This window comes from Oncorhynchus mykiss, chromosome 6, assembly GCF_057628025.1.
Source record: "Oncorhynchus mykiss isolate SJ-2025 chromosome 6, ASM5762802v1, whole genome shotgun sequence".
Taxonomy (NCBI): Eukaryota; Metazoa; Chordata; class Actinopteri; order Salmoniformes; family Salmonidae; genus Oncorhynchus; species Oncorhynchus mykiss.
In genome coordinates, this window is record NC_143027.1 from 54,635,266 (window position 1) to 54,651,934 (window position 16,669).

General features: G+C 43.2%; 1 long non-coding RNA gene across 1 annotated transcript in view; it reads right to left on the minus strand.

Moving 5' to 3' along the window:
- Positions 1-748: 748 nt before the first annotated feature.
- LOC118964910 (uncharacterized) overlaps positions 749-16,669 on the minus strand; it is a 450,019-nt gene continuing 434,098 nt past the window's right edge. The window contains exon 3 of the long non-coding RNA XR_016496757.1: positions 749-831. This is a non-coding gene — a long non-coding RNA (uncharacterized LOC118964910). The remainder of the gene's footprint in view (positions 832-16,669) is intronic.

The following is a 16,669-nucleotide window of genomic DNA, read 5'->3' on the forward strand; positions in this document are numbered from 1 at the left end:
GTTAAGTACGCTAAATAGTTTGTTATATGGCTACATCGCCTCCACTGTCATACTTGAACACACCATGAACTATCTGCTAGAAAACTGCTTTAGACATTGATAGCTTGCAACGCTAACTTGGTGCTAACGTATTTGGGCCAGGAGTTTGCAGTTATGCATGCTCATCACCTTAAACTGTGGCGAGGGCAGGGATGAGGGAATCTGATGAGGAAACCGTTTTTTTTTTTGTAGACGAATCAACTTTGTTAATGTCTCAATCACAAGGGTTATTTGCACATTACCTGCCAGCAAAATACCAAGAAGAAGAGGAACTTGGCTGAAAAACAAAGACATTTTTTCTTCATGTTTGCACTTTGCCATGTTGACACAAGGGACTAAGAATTTATGGATTGGCATCTTCTGCTCTACTGTTGTAGGTCATTATATAACCTACAACAGTATATTCCAGTTCATCAAATGGAAGCAAAAAGGGGAAAAACGGGGAGGGACTACCTGAACTTATAAGTGTTAGTAGGTGAAGCCCTCTCCCAGCAGCTTCAGAGCCAGGAAGCCCAGGAGGTTGAGCCTTTAGTTGAAGCGGATGTACTCCACCTCATTCCTGGCTGCCAGCTCCTCTCTCGGGTAGCCCCCATGGATCTACACCATCACAGGTGGCCCAGCCTCAGGCTTCAGGGTGGGGGTCTACACGTTGAGGAACAGGCAGTTCTCCTGGCCTATGACCCGGTCCATGTCGGACCCCAGCGCCGGGGTTTGGCCTCGGGTGCCCGGCGTTGCTCGCCCACAGGGGATGGCGGCGTAGATGGTGCCCTTAAAGGAGTAGGTCCCGTGTTCCTTTGGAAGGAGAATGAATAGCATTTATGACACTGTTTGTTATATTGATTATATAATCTCACTATAAGAGGATCCCATACATGCTGAGCACCTGTACAGTATGTGTAAGACACTGAAACAATCCATCCTATAGAGTACTGCAGACCTCCTTCAACGCCATATATTACGTCACTCTGATGTAGGTTTTTGACCAAATCGCGGTCCATTTTGGACAATACAAGTGAGTTTTCAACAATGTTATATTACAGACAACATTATGTCTTATGACAGAGGGTACAACTAAAATATGCTGTATATACATAATAATATATGCCATTTAGCAGACGCTTTTATCCTATAGGTAGCCCCGGGAAACAAACCCACAACCCTGGCCTTGCTAACGCCATGCTCAACAGACTGAGCCATACAGTAATACCAAAATATGTGCTACTCCAATGCGTACCAACTAGTACTAGTATCTTCCCCGGAGCGCACCATAATTAGTAGTAACCTCCGCTACACCAGGGGGCAGTGTCTGGGTCACATAGGCCAGGTCCCCGGGAAGGTATCATAAGAGTGTGCACTTATAATGAGCGGCAATGCTAGTTTCCCATGTTGTGTTGCCGTACCTCTAAAATCACCTTGTTGTCACGCCTCCCTTGGAGGTCTGGACAATTTTTGTATTGCAAAAATGGTTTGAATGGTCCACTGGCTCCCAGAGGCAAGATTTTGTTTGGCTATTACATTTCAAGAACCCTCCCCCTCACGCCCGTAGAAGAGGAGCTGTGTGTTATGTGTATCACGGTTTTCCGTCTGGGTCGTTGTTACCTACGCTAGTTTCAAGTGCTAGTTTTCAAATGATCAAGTGTGGACGACAGTCTGCGATTTATGTTTATTGAATTTGAAAATGGATTACGCTGATAAAGTCAAAATGTCACAACGCTCTCTAAACAGCTCTGGTGACACACTTTTTTCCTTGTCTCCATTTGTATTTTCGTCCGAAAATATTGTGAAGATTGTAAGGACATATCACAATCCTGCAATAAAGAGGGGAAGGGGTTCTGTCTGTAATGTGTCTGTGTTTTCTGTGTTGTGTTCTCAAATATACATTTCCTTTTCTGTCTAGTTGTCAGATTTTGTTTGATTGTCACCCTTTCTCAGTATATCAACTGTGTTAATCCATTTTGCATCACCAATGCAGCCACGGGACTACGTTACTGGCCGTATGGGCATCTTTCATCTGAAGCATGGACTAAGTAAACTCATACATTGTTTACATGTTGAGCTATACACTGAGTGTACAAAACATTAAGGAGACCGTCCTAATATTGAGTTGCACCCCCCCCCCCCCCCCCCCTATCCCCCTCAGAACATCCTCAATTTGTTGGGGCATGGACCATTCTTGATACATATGGGAAACCTTTGAGCGTGAAAAACCCAGCAGCGTTCTTGACACACACCAGTGTGCCTGGCACCTACTACCATACTCCGTTCAAAGCGGATGTTTTGTCTTGCCCATTCACCCTCTGAATGGCACACATACACAATCCATAGCTGTGCTCGAAAACCCATGCTAACATACTGTATACTACATACTTAATGAGTATATACTACATACTATTAGTTTGTTTTTAGTATACTGTAAATGAGCGGTATCCTTTCAGTTGAGTGTACTAGCACTTCGCCTGTCTACTGGAAGTTGATGATGTTGCTATGCAACTTCTTGCTAGGTTGTTAGCGTAACATATTACTAGCTAGACATCTTACGACTTCATTAGCAATGTCCATTGAGAATGCACAACGACTATACAACTTAGCTAAGCTAAGAATTATGTGATTAATCAAGTCAATACATGTTGGGTAGTTAGTTAGATAGCACATAGTTAATATATTGGCAAGTTCGATGTATTAGTATCCAACTAACTTTAGGTAGCTAACTAACACACCAGTACATACACGCAACTGCTTTGATGATATGCTGTGCGGTAAGCCTAACGCAGCTAACAAATTGTCATCCAACATGACCTGTAACATAATTTACATTACTTTATTACGTTGCTCAACATTTTCTTAATATTTGTCATAATATGTTAAAGCAATGTTGTCACACCCTGGCCTTAGTTATCTTTGTTTTCTTTATTATTTTGGTCAGGTCAGGGTGTGACATGGGGGATTTACGTGTTTCGCTGGTCTAGGGGTTTTGTATGTTTATGGGGTGTGTCCTTTCTAGGTGTTTATGTAAGTCTATGGTTGCCTAGATTGGTTCTCAATTAGAGGTAGGTGCTTATCGTTGTCTCTGATTGGGAACCATATTTAGGCAGCCATGTTCTTTGGGTATTTTGTGGGTGATTGTCTTCTGTCTTTGTGTCATTGCACCAGATAGGACTGTTTCGTGTTTTCACATTTGTTGTTTTGTATTTTGTAGTGTTCTCGTGTATGGTCTTTATTAAACATGTTGAACTCTAACCACGCTGTATTTTGGTCCTCTCCTTCAGCGCAAGAAAGTTGTTACAAATGTGCTCTCGTCGGATTTTGGCTGCATATTTTCTTCAAATCAGAAAATGTTGTGAAGCCACGCCCATTTTCTAAATAATTGCATTGTGGGCCCTAAAAGCACGGAAATAGTGTCCACTGTTTGTATACTTCGTATTTTGGCGAACATTTGAAACTCTATTTCCATACTATGACCAATAAGCATGCTCATTTTACATCACAAATAGAATGGTTAGTATGAGTATTCGAACACAGCTCATGTCTCAATTGTCTCAAGGCTTGAAAATCCTTCTTTAATTTTAACCTGTCTCCTCCCCTTCATCTACACTGATTGAAGTGGATTTAATGTGTGACCTCAATAAGGGATCATAGCTTTCACCTGGATTCACCTGGTCATTCTATGTCATGGAAAGAGCAGGTGTCCTTAATGTTTTGTACACTCAGTGTACAGTATGTTCTCAATTTAAAAGGATACCAGTAGACAATGAATATGGGGCAAACCATATACCAGATTTTGTACATGCCTTTTAAGTGCTGACATATAAAATCGTTTAGTACATATACAACCCTTGAAATGTGGGTAAAGTATGACAATAAGGAGTTAGGTTACAATTAGGCTACAGGAGATGAGCATTACAGGTAACATTTTATGAGGTTAATTTAATTCAATTAATTTTGTCAATGCTGCTTGCAAACTGATTACAGTTGTTCCCATTGATAGACAGCACATGATTGCTCTATGTATCACTGACACTGGATAAGCTAGCGACTGGGCTAACACAGCTAACCTTTCAGATCAGTAATATGCTGTTTTTCTATATGAAATTTTTTTGGCCCCACCCCTATCAATGTGGTCCATTCCTGCATTAGAAGAATTCATACAGGTCAATACCTACAGGGCACTAATTGATTGATTGGGTTAATGGACTGACTGATAATCCCGGACATCTGAGTTCCTGCATACACAGGCTTTCACAGATTGATCTGCATTGATTGAGAGGGTCACTTTGGTACATGGAGGGAGGGAATGGTATTCTAGCAAGGAGCTAGAGGTATCCATATGGACAGGGTTGGGGAGTAACAAATGACATGTAATCCGTTACATGTAAGGGATTACAAAAAAACGGTAACTGTAATCTGGTACGTTACCAGCAAAAATACTTTTGAACACTAGATGATTACTTCGAGGATTACTTTTAAATTCAGAAAGGATGTTTGCGAGAGAAAAAAATCTTTGACACTTCTCTGTTTTTTCAATTATATTCAAATCAGCATTGAAAAAATTTGCAAGTTTAAGTTTGTTCCACCTGAGCAAGTCTGACCACAAGTCAGAGACCACTTTGATGACACCCCAAATGTGTTTGATGGATCGCAGGAAAAGAGCAGGAATAGGCTTTTGTAGGCTACAGTCCAAGCTATATCTTCCAATGGTGCGACTGCTGTTGGCATCCAAAGATTATCCAACTTGAATAAACGCTTGGAGGTATGGATGATCGAGTGGTTTAGTCTATGACAATACGGATATCACTTATTATTGATATCTACATAGCACATTGATGATGTGATCTTCCTGTCTGGGTTGGCGCACCCCCTTGGGTTGTGCCGTGGCGGAGATCTTTGTGGGCTATACTCAGCCTTGTCTCAGGATGGTAAATTGGTGGTTGAAGATATCCCTCTAGTGGTGTGGGGGCTGTGCTTTGGCAAAGTGGGTGGGGTTATATCCTTCCTGTTTGGTCCTGTCCGGGGGTATCATCGGATGGGGCCACAGTGTCTCCTGAACCCTCCTGTCTCAGCCTCCAGTATTTATGCTGCAGTAGTTTATGTGTCGGGGGGCTAGGGTCAGTTTGTTATATCTGGACTACTTCTCCTGTCTCATCCGGTGTCCTGTGTGAATTTAAGTATGCTCTCTCTAATTCTCTCTTTCTCTCTTTCTTTCTCTCTCTTGGAGTACCTGAGCCCTAGGACCATGCGTCAGGACTACCTGGCATGATGACTCCTTGCTGTCCCCAGTCCACCTGGCCGTGATGCTGCTCCAGTTTCAACTGTTCTGCCTGTGATTATTATTATTTGACCATGCTAGTCATTTATGAACATTTGAACATCTTAGCCATGTTCTGTTATAATCTCCACCCGGCACAGCCAGAAGAGGACTGGCCTAGAGAGAAACCTAGAGAGGAACCAGGCTTTGAGGGGTCATAGCCTGGTTCCTCTCTAGATTTCTTCCTAGGTTTTGGCCTTTCTAGGGAGTTTTTCCTAGCCACCGTGCTTCTACACCTGCATTGCTTGCTGTTTGGAGTTTTAGGCTGGGTTTTTGTACAGCACTTTGAGATATCAGCTGATGTACGAAGGGCTATATAAATACATTTGATTTGATTTGAACCACACTGCTGCTCTCTTATTTAGCTATTTGCGCCTTATGGATTGTGGTCGTTGTGGATGGCTGTTCAACAATCTTAATGTGTATTTGAACCCTATAATGGTTGAATTCAAAAAGTTGAAGCTGCCTGTCAATCATTGTTTTTGAAACCAGTGGACAGCCAGTGAAAAATGCGCTCATGCAACAGCTGCATAGTGGGGATCCCAGCCTATGGAATAAAAGTGGGGCTTTTATTGCTCAATCCATACACCTAATGGACACATGCACAAAGTAGTACACTTTTGATAAACGTAAAGGGACAATCTGTACTTGCTACATCCATTTTTGGATTCATATAGATATCCAATTGATTCTTGAATAATATAACTTGTAAACGCCTCATGAGCTTAGTTCAACTTTCACACTCCATGAGAACCCAAAACATAAGCTTGTTTTTCTCCAATGTTTGTAAACATTGTCAATTTAAACAAACGCTGTATAGTCTCATAACAAGGTTAAAACAATAATTTTGTTATCATGGATGTCCAGTCCTTGTATCCATAGCTCTGTCTATTAATCTGAGAGGGGTTACATTTCTCCAGGCCCATCCCTCAGCTTTTTTACCAAAACAGAGGTTCGGCAACCATTTAGTTATTGTTTCATCTGTGAATTTGCCCTTCAAAACAGCTGCATCTTATCAAGATATCAAAGTGTCCCCAACAAAAAGGTAAACAATAGGCCTATAGCAAATGCAGCATATGGCATTCGTTTTTCACATGTAAATAGAATTTTGCAGTAGTGCTCAAAGCATGCCATTCCATGAGTGCAGCATTTATTTTTCAACTCAAATCAATGAGCCCAATAAGTCCTCCATAACAACAAAATTATAAACAACATAGTAGGGCTGGCTAATAAGTCCTTAGTTTTGGGGTTAGGCTATGGGTAAAACAATTAGGCTAATCTGTACTTCCATATCTCCAAGTCCTATTCTTGAAGATCAAGGGGTATAGCAATTATTGGAATGACTGGAATTCTGATAGACTTAGTTTTTTAATGAAAATACATAGTTTAATGGTATTATTAAATGTAGTAGAAAGCGATGGGTTAGAAGAAGCCTACAAAAATTAAAATGTAACATCCATATATGGACGTCTAGGTACACGTTAACATGGATTTATCCTGCAATAGATGTGGGTCAATTGGTAACATACATTTTTGTCTTCTTCTAATGCCTCTTAAGGGGTAAAGTCATATAAAAGTGACTGAATGTAATCAGATTACATTACTGAGTTTGGGTAATCCAAAAGTTACTTTACTGATTACAATTTTGGACAGGCAACTAGTAACTGTAACAGATTACATTTAGAAAGTTAACCCACCCAGGTAGCAGTAACCTTTTCACAAGGACTCTGAACATAGAGCACACTAGGAAGGGTTGCTCATATTATAGTGAGTGGGACACTGTAGTCGGAGGTGTGGGCATATTTCCCTCTATCCCTCTATCCTTCCCTCCATTCTTTCACCATTCCCTCCCTCTCTCTACCCAAAGCTAGTGTCCCTCTCGGGGGTCGATTCTCTATTCTTTTGCATTCTTTCGCCTCCTCGCACACTATCCATTTAGCACAGCAATAACATTACCCTCCACCGTGCTATGAAACAGAAATGAGAAGAAGGAAAAATGCCCAGAAGTCATTGGTTTCAGTTCCAGCTGGCTGGGTAATATTAACACAGCCTAGGAATCGTATTTACTCTCAGAGCAGTGACATTCATCTCAACCAGGGAGAGAGCTGAACCGAATCACACTGTGACTTATGAACGGCTGGGGACTCCCGTGTGTGTGTGTATTGTCACGTGAAACTTTTGTCTAAATAACCTCCCTGCTACAGTTGATTATTTGTGCAGGATTTTGATGAATTATGGAGTATAATAGCTGCATCAGTCTTGATGGTGTGAGGGACAGAGGGGTGAGGATGGGGTTAATGGTCAGGGGGAGGACAGAGGGGTATCACAGCTGCTCTAATGTTTACTGAATCCCAGCTGATCCCTATCCAGATCCAAAACTGCATGGAAGTGCATTAGTAAGTGCATTAAGAATGTCCAAGGATAGTACAACACATTTCTTCATGTCCTCCTAAAATCATTGAACCAATCACGTATTGCTGGAGCAAAATCAGGAAAGTCCCATGCTTGGCTTTGAGGTAGACCTAGGCCAGGCTCTGTGTGTGTCAGCAGAGTGAGATAGAATCAGTAGAAAGCAGGTGTGGCCTATAGAATCAAATCAACTTCTGAATAACTCAGAGAACTTTCAGTTTAGTCTCGCAAGGCCTCTCCATGGAAACCAGAAGCCTATCTACTGGGGCTAATGTTGGCTAACTGTGTCTAGCTCAGTCTTCCTGTTCCCCGAAGCCTGTCAATCTGACTTTATTGCTGCAGTAAAGAGGCAGACCGACAGTGGTCTAAACATGTTAGAGCCCGGCTCTGTCTCCAACTCTGGGACTGCTAGGTGATGGTGAATGGGAAAATTATTAACAGAGATTGATCTACCCATAAATAAAACACAGCCGTGTATATTCCCCCTCAAGCCGATACCATGACGGCCCACAAAGAACTTCACTGGACTTTATATAAACTGGAAACCACATATCCTGAGGCCGAATTTATTATAGCATGGGATTTTAACATAGCAAATTGGATGAAAACGGTACCTAAGTTCTATCAACACATTGACTGCAGTACTCGGGCTGCTAAAACACTCAACCACTGCTACTCCACCTTCCGAGATGCCAACACGGCCCTCACCCCCCCCCCCCCCCCCCCCCTTCAGCAAATCAGATCACAACAGCATTTTGCCATAGGCAGAAACTCAAAGAGGAAGTACCCGTGCGTAGGACTATTCAACACTGGTCTGACCAATCAGAATCCACACTTCAAGATTGTTTTGATCACCCGGACTGGGATATGTTCTGCTTCCGAGAACAACATAGACAAATATACTGATAAGGTGACTGAGTTTATCAGGAAGTGTATAGGAGATGTTGTACCCACTGTGGCTATAAAAAACCTACTCTAACCAGAAACCGTGGATAGATGCCAGCATTCCCGCAAAACTGAAAGTGCGAACCATCGCATTTAACCATAGCAAGGTTACTGGGAATATGGCTGTATAATAACTACAATGTTTGTCTCTCAGTAAGACAATCAAACAGGCAAAATGTCAGTATAGAGAGACAAAGTGGAGTCGCAATTTAACGGCTCAGACACGAAATGTCTGGTTCACAGTGGCAGGTTCACAGACAATCACAGACCACAGAGGGAAAACCAGCCACGTTGCACACACCGAAGTCTTGCTTCCGGACAAGCTAAACACCTTATTAGGATAACACAGTGTCACCAACGCGGCCTGGACTGGTGGCTGTGCTTCTCCGTGGCTGACGTGAGTAAGACGTTTAAGCGTGTTAACCCTTGCAAGTCTGGCGGCCCAGACAGCATCCCTAGCTGTGTCCTCATAGCATGCACTGACCAGCTGGCTGGAGTGTGTCACGACTTCCGCCGTTTGGGCGGCGTTCGGCGGGCGACATCACCGGCTTTCAAGCCAACTCCGATCCACTTTTTATTTTCCATTTGTTCTGTATTTGTCTTATTACACCTACACCTTATTACACCTGTCTTATTACACCTAGCCTAGTGGTTAGAGTGTTGGACTAGTAACCGGAAGGTTGCAAGTTCAAATCCCTGAGGTACAGATCTGTCATTCTGCCCCTGAACAGGCAGTTAACCCACTGTCATTGAAAATAAGAATTTGTTCTTAACTGACTTGCCTAGTTAAATAAAGGTAAAAAAAATAATTTTAATTACTTGTATATTATTTAACCCTCTGTTCCCCATGTTGTATTTGTGAGTTCATTATATTTTCGGTCCGTCATGGTGTGCTTGTGATGTTACTTTGTACATTTGTCATTTTGAGTAAAAGTATGTTGATTACTCATATTTGCTGTTCTGCGCCTGACTCTCTACACCAGCTACACACAGGACCATTACAGAGTGTTTACGGACATATTCAGTCTCTCCGTATCCCAGTCTGTTGTCCCCACATGCTTCAAGATGTCCACCATTGTTCCTGTACCCAGGAAAGCAAAGGTAACTGAACGAAATGAATATCAACCTGTAGCACTCACTTCTGTCATCACGAAGTGCTTTGAGAGATTAGTCAAGGATCATGTCACCTCTACCTTACCTTACCTGACACCATAGACCCACTTCAATTTCCTTACCGCCCCAATAGATCCACAGACTATGCATTCGCCATCGCATTGCACACAGCCCTATCCCATCTGGACAAGAGAAATACCTATGTAAGAATGCTGTTCATTGACTATAGCTTAGCATAGTCAACAACAGCCACACGAGCCAGTGCCTGTTCACCCCGCTATCATCCAGAAGGTGAGGTCAGTACATGTGCATCAAAGATGGGACCAAGAGAGTGAAAAACAGCTTCTACATCAAGGTCATCAGACTGTTAAATAGCCATCACTAGCACATTAGAGGCTGCTGCCCTATATACAGTGCCTTGCGAAAGTATTCGGCCCCCTTGAACTTTGCGACCTTTTGCCACATTTCAGGCTTCAAAGATAAAGATATAAAACTGTATTTTTTTGTGAAGAATCAACAACAAGTGGGACATAATCATGAAGTGGAACGACATTTATTGGATATTTCAAACTTTTTTAACAAATCAAAAACTGAAAAATTGGGCGTGCAAAATTATTCAGACCCTTTACTTTCAGTGCAGCAAACTCTCTCCAGAAGTTCAGTGAGGATCTCTGAACGATCCAATGTTGACCTAAATGACTAATGATGATAAATACAATCCACCTGTGTGTAATCAAGTCTTCGTATAAATGCACCTGCACTGTGATAGTCTCAGAGGTCCGTTAAAAGCGCAGAGAGCATCATGAAGAAAAAGGAACACACCAGGCAGGTCCGAGATACTGTTGTGAAGAAGTTTAAAGCCGGATTTGGATACAAAAATATTTCCCAAGCTTTAAACATCCCAAGGAGCACTGTGCAAGCGATAATATTGAAATGGAAGGAGTATCAGACCACTGCAAATCTACCAAGATCTGGCCGTCCCTCTAAACTTTCAGCTCATACAAGGAGAAGACTGATCAGAGCTGCAGCCAAGAGGCCCATGATCACTCTGGATGAACTGCAGAGATCTACAGCTGAGGTGGGAGACTCTGTCCATAGGACAACAATCAGCCGTATATTGCACAAATCTGGCCTTTATGGAAGAGTGGCAAGAAGAAAGCCATTTCTTAAAGATATCCATAAAAAGTGTCGTTTAAAGTTTGCCACAAGCCACCTGGGAGACACACCAAACATGTGGAAGAAGGTGCTCTGGTCAGATGAAACCAAAATTGAACTTTTTGGCAACAATGCAAAACGTTATGTTTGGCGTAAAAGCAACACAGCTGAACACACCATCCCCACTGTCAAAGATGGTGGTGGCAGCATCATGGTTTGGGCCTGCTTTTCTTCAGCAGGGACAGGGAAGATGGTTAAAATTGATGGGAAGATGGATGGAGCCAAATACAGGACCATTCTGGAAGAAAACCTGATGTAGTCTGCAAAAGACCTGAGACTGGGACGGAGATTTGTCTTCCAACAAGACAATAATCCAAAACATAAAGCAAAATCTACAATGGAATGGTTCAAAAATAAACATATCTAGGTGTTAGAATGGCCAAGTCAAAGTCCAGACCTGAATCCAATCGAGAATCTGTGGAAATAACTGAAAACTGCTGTTCACAAATGCTCTCCATCCAACCTCACTGAGCTCGAGCTGTTTTGCAAGGAGGAATGGAAAAAAATGTTAGTCTCTCGATGTGCAAAACTGATAGAGACATACCCCAAGCGACTTACAGCTGTAATCGCAGCAAAAAGTGGCGCTACAAAGTATTAACTTAAGGGGGCTGAATAATTTTGCACGCCCAATTTTTCAGTTTTTGATTTGTTAAAAAAGTTTGAAATATCCAATAAATGTCGTTCCACTTCATGATTGTGTCCCACTTGTTGTTTACTCTTCACAAAAAAATACAGTTTTATATCTTTATGTTTGAAGCCTGAAATGTGGCAAAAGGTCGCAAAGTTCAAGGGGGCCGAATACTTTCGCAAGGCACTGTACATAGATTTAAAATCACTGGTCATTTTAATAATGTTTACATATTTTGCATTACTCATCTCATATGTATGTACTGTATTCTATCCTATTCTACTGTATCTTAGTCTATGCCACTCCAGAATTGCTCATCCCAATATTTATATATTTTTAATTCCATTCCTTTACTTTAGATTGTGTGTATTGTTAGATATTGCTTGTTAGATATTACTGCACTGTTGGAGCTAGTAACACAAGCATTTCGCTACACCCGCAATAACATCTGCTAAACACGTGTCTGTGACAAATAAAATTTGATTTTCATTTGATTTGTTGTCAACCACCTCAGAGGGTGCCTCTACACTGACATGCCATGACCTTTGCTGTGATATGACCTATTCTCTCCTATACAGCAGGACTGAGTTCAGGGTTGTAGAGCAAGCCTCTTTATCTCACTGTGCTTCCATAAGAGGATTTGATAGGAAGACAGCACAGATGAGAGGTCATTTATAGAAACAATTTCACCCTTAATCTCTTCAAATCTACTTTCATCTAGACCAAATTACACATAGACTATCTCTAATCCCAGTAATTTATCTACCTCGAGACTATGGTCTGTTTATCCGAGTTTTGTGAGATACCAGTGAATTCTGCAGTAGGTTAGACTAGATAAATCTATAGTCCAAAATGAACTATTTTCGTGAGGTACGTTTGTTTTAATTCACTGTCGGATTTATATGAATGTGTGACGATGAGGCTTGGTACCAGCCTCGCACATTGCTAGTTTGTTGCAGATCTTCAGGGCTAGAAGAAGGGGTAGACTGCTAACACAGACTAGGACTCCAACCCTGGTCCAGCAACTTTCAAGCCAACAATTTAACCTCTAGATGAGGTCTTTAGGTGTTGGGTTGAGGTTACTACATTACCCCCTTACTCTATACAAAGTCCCTCACGTATACACATCTCTCTGATGGCCTCACGGGCACCATCCCACTTCTACCACCAATGTAGCAAACAGCACAACAGGGAAGTGAAACCAGGTCACTGGCATGAAAGGCAAACACGCTACGCATCACCATACGCATGAGGGTTAACTCACTTAATGGGAATTGTAACATGGCTAATACATTGAGGATCATTGCAGTATTACACTGCAATCATATCCGTGCATAACAAATAGACCTATAGTCTATTTTAAATTAGACAAATTGGAAATATAACCTAACAGTCAACAATCATAGTTCACCCACATAGGCTTTCGCCTAGTAGCCTGGCAAGCCTCACTGATCTAATACCCTACATCCTATAATTGCTTTTCAAACCCAATCCCAAATCGACCCTTAGACCCTACGTCAGGGTTCCCCAACTGGTGGCCCGCGGGCCGAATTTAGCCCCCTTATTTATATTTTATATAAACTGTTTTGTTATTTTAAATTTTTTGGGGGGTACATTAAATACTGTCAAAACACCAGCAAATCAGCTCCAAGAGGATTACATTTTGGAAATCTGTTCCAAAGTATTCCCATGCATAATACAGAGGCGCCATGACCATAGGGGGCAAAGGGACACATGCCCCGACACATTTGTCCTGTTATTGTTTCTCTGTCATAAACTCAGCAAAAAAGAGACAACCTCTCACTGTCAACTGTGTTTATTTTCAGCAAACCTAACATGTGTCAATATTTGTATGAACATAACAAGATTCAACAACTAAGACATAAACTCAACAAGTTCGACAGACATGTGACTAACATAAATTGAAGAATGTGTCCCTGAACAAAGGGGGGTTCAAAATCAAAAGTAACAGTCAGTGTCTGGTGTGGCCACCAGCTGCATTAAGTAAAGCAGTGCAACTCCTCCTCATGGACTGCACCAGATTTGCCAGTTCTTGCTGTGAAATGTTACCCCACTCTTCCACCAAGGCACCTACAAGTTTCCGGACATTTCTGGGGGGAATGGCTCTGGCCCTAGCCTTCACCCTCCGATCTAACAGGTCCCATACATACTCAATGAGATTGAGATCCGGGCTCTTCGCTGGCCATGGCTAAACACTGACATTCCTGTCTTGCAGGAAATCATGCATAGAACAAACAGTATGGCTGGTGGCATTATATTGCTGGAGAGTCATGTCAGGATGAGCCTGCAGTAAGGGTACCACATGAGGGGGGAGGAGGATGTCTTCCCTGTAACGCACAGCGTTGAGATCGTCTGCAATGACAACAAGCTCAGTCTGATGATGCTGTGACACACCGCCCCAGACCATGACAGACCCTCCACCTCCAAATCGATTCCGCTCCAGAGTACAGGCCTCGGTGTTAAGCTCATTTCTTCGACGATAAACGCGAATCCGACCATCACCCCTGGTGAGACAAAACCGCAACTCATCAGTGAAGAGCACTTTTTGCCAGTCCTGTCTGGTCCAGCGACAGTGGGTTTGTGCTCATAGGCGTCGTTGTTGCCGGTGATGTCTGGTGAGGACCTACCTTACAACAGGCCTACAAGCCCTCTGTCCAGCCTCTCTCAGACTATTGCGGACAGTCTGAGCACTGATGTTGGAATTGTGCATTCCTGTTATAATTCGGGGATCCCGTACCTGTCCCGCAGGTGTGATGTTCGGATGTACGATCCTGTGCAGGTGTTGATACACGTGGTCTGCCACTGCGAGGACGATCAGCTGTCTGTACAGTCTCCCTGTATCGCTGTCTTTGCGCTGTCTCGTTCCCGTAGATGAGCAGGAACCCTGGGCATCTTTCTTTTGTTGTTTTTCATAGTCAGTAGAAAGGCCTCTTTAGTTTTTATATTAGTGTCCTTAATTGCCTTCTGTCTTTAAGCTGTTAGTGTCTTAACGACCGTTCCACAGGTGTATGTTCATTTATGTTTTATGGTTCATTGAACAAGCATGGGAAAGTGTTTAAATCCTTTACAATGAAGATCTGTGAAGTTATTTGGATTTTTATGAATTATCTTTGAAAGACAGGGTCCTGAAAAAGGGATGTTTATTTTTCCTGAGTTTACTACAACCCATCTAGCAATTTTATGAAGTTGGCTTTTGCTAGCCCAGATATGTTCCCAGTCTCCCAACCTCATAACTAGCTATCAAGGAGCCATTTCAGGCTATCAATTAAGTTAGAGTAGCTAGCTTGTCTAACTATCTTAGCTGGCATACCTGCTGGCAAGGTTGGTGGACTTAAAATTGCACGATGCAGAACTCGCTTCGCCATTTCCTGATTGGTAAAACCTTAATAGTTGCCTAATTTCAGTGTATGTGACAAAATAAGCTAGCATAGTGTAGATCAGTGGTTCCAAACCTTTTATAGTCCCATACCCCTTCAAAAATTCAACCTCCAGCTGCGTACGCCCTCTGGCACCAGGGTCAGCGTACTCTCAAAATTATTTTTTTGCCATCTTTGTAAGCCTGCCACACACACACACACACACTACACAATACATGTATTAAACATAAGAATGAGAGCGAGTTTTTGTCACAACCCGGCTCGTGGGAAGTGACAAAGAGCTCTTGTAGGACCAGGGCACAGATAATAATACACTGCTCAAAAATATAAAGGGAACACTTAAACAACACAATGTAACTCCAAGTCAATCACACTTCTGTGAAATCAAACTGTCCACTTAGGAAGCAACACTGATTGACAATACATTTCACATGCTGTTGTGCAAATGGAATAGACAACAGGTGGAAATTATAGGCAATTAGCAAGACACCCCCAATAAAGGAGTGGTGGGGACTACAGACCACTTATCAGTTCCTATGCTTCCTGGCTGATGTTTTGGTCACTTTTGAATGCTGGCGGTGCTTTCACTCTAGTGGTAGCATGAGACGGAGTCTACAACCCACACAAGTGGCTCAGGTAGTGCAGCTCATCCAGGATGGCACATCAATGCGAGCTGTGGCAAGAAGGTTTGCTGTGTCTGTCAGCGTAGTGTCCAGAGCACGGAGGCGCTACCAGGAGACAGGCCGGTACATCAGGAGACGTGGAGGAGGCCGTAGGAGGGCAACAACCCAGCAGCAGGACTGCTACCTCCGCCTTTGTGCAAGGACGAGCACTGCCAGAGCCCTGCAAAATGACCTCCAGCAGGCCACAAATGTGCATGTGTCTGCTCAAACGGTCAGGAACAGACTCCATGAGGGTGGTATGAGGGCCCGATGTCCGCAGGTGGGGGTTGTGCTTACAGCCCAACACCGTGCAGGACGTTTGGCATTTGCCAGAGAACACCAAGATTGGCAGATTTGCCACTGGCGCCCTGTGCTCTTCACAGATGAAAGCAGGTTCACACTGAGCACGTGACAGACGTGACAGAGTCTGGAGACGCCGTGGAGAACGTTCTGCTGCCTGCAACATCCTCCAGCATGACCGGTTTGGCGGTGGGTCAGTCATGGTGTGGGATGGGATTTCTTTGGGGGGGCGCACAGCCCTCCATGTGCTCGCCAGAGGTAGCCTGACTGTCATTAGGTACAGAGATGAGATCCCCAGACCCCTTGTGAGACCATATGCTGGTGTGGTTGGCCCTGGGTTCTTCCTAATGCAAGACAATGCTAGACCTCATGTGGCTGGAGTGTGTCAGCAGTTCCTGCAAGAGGAAGGCATTGATGCTATGGACTGGCCCGCCCGTTCCCCAGACCTGAATCCAATTGAGCACATCCACCAATTCCACGTTGCACCACAGACTGTCCAGGAGTTGGCGGATGCTTTAGTCCAGGTCTGGGAGGAGATCCCTCAGGAGACCACCCGCCACCTCATCAGGAGCATGCACAGGCGTTGTAGGGAGGTCATACAGGCACGTGGAGGCCACACACACTACTGAGCCTCATTTTGACTTGTTTTAAGGACATT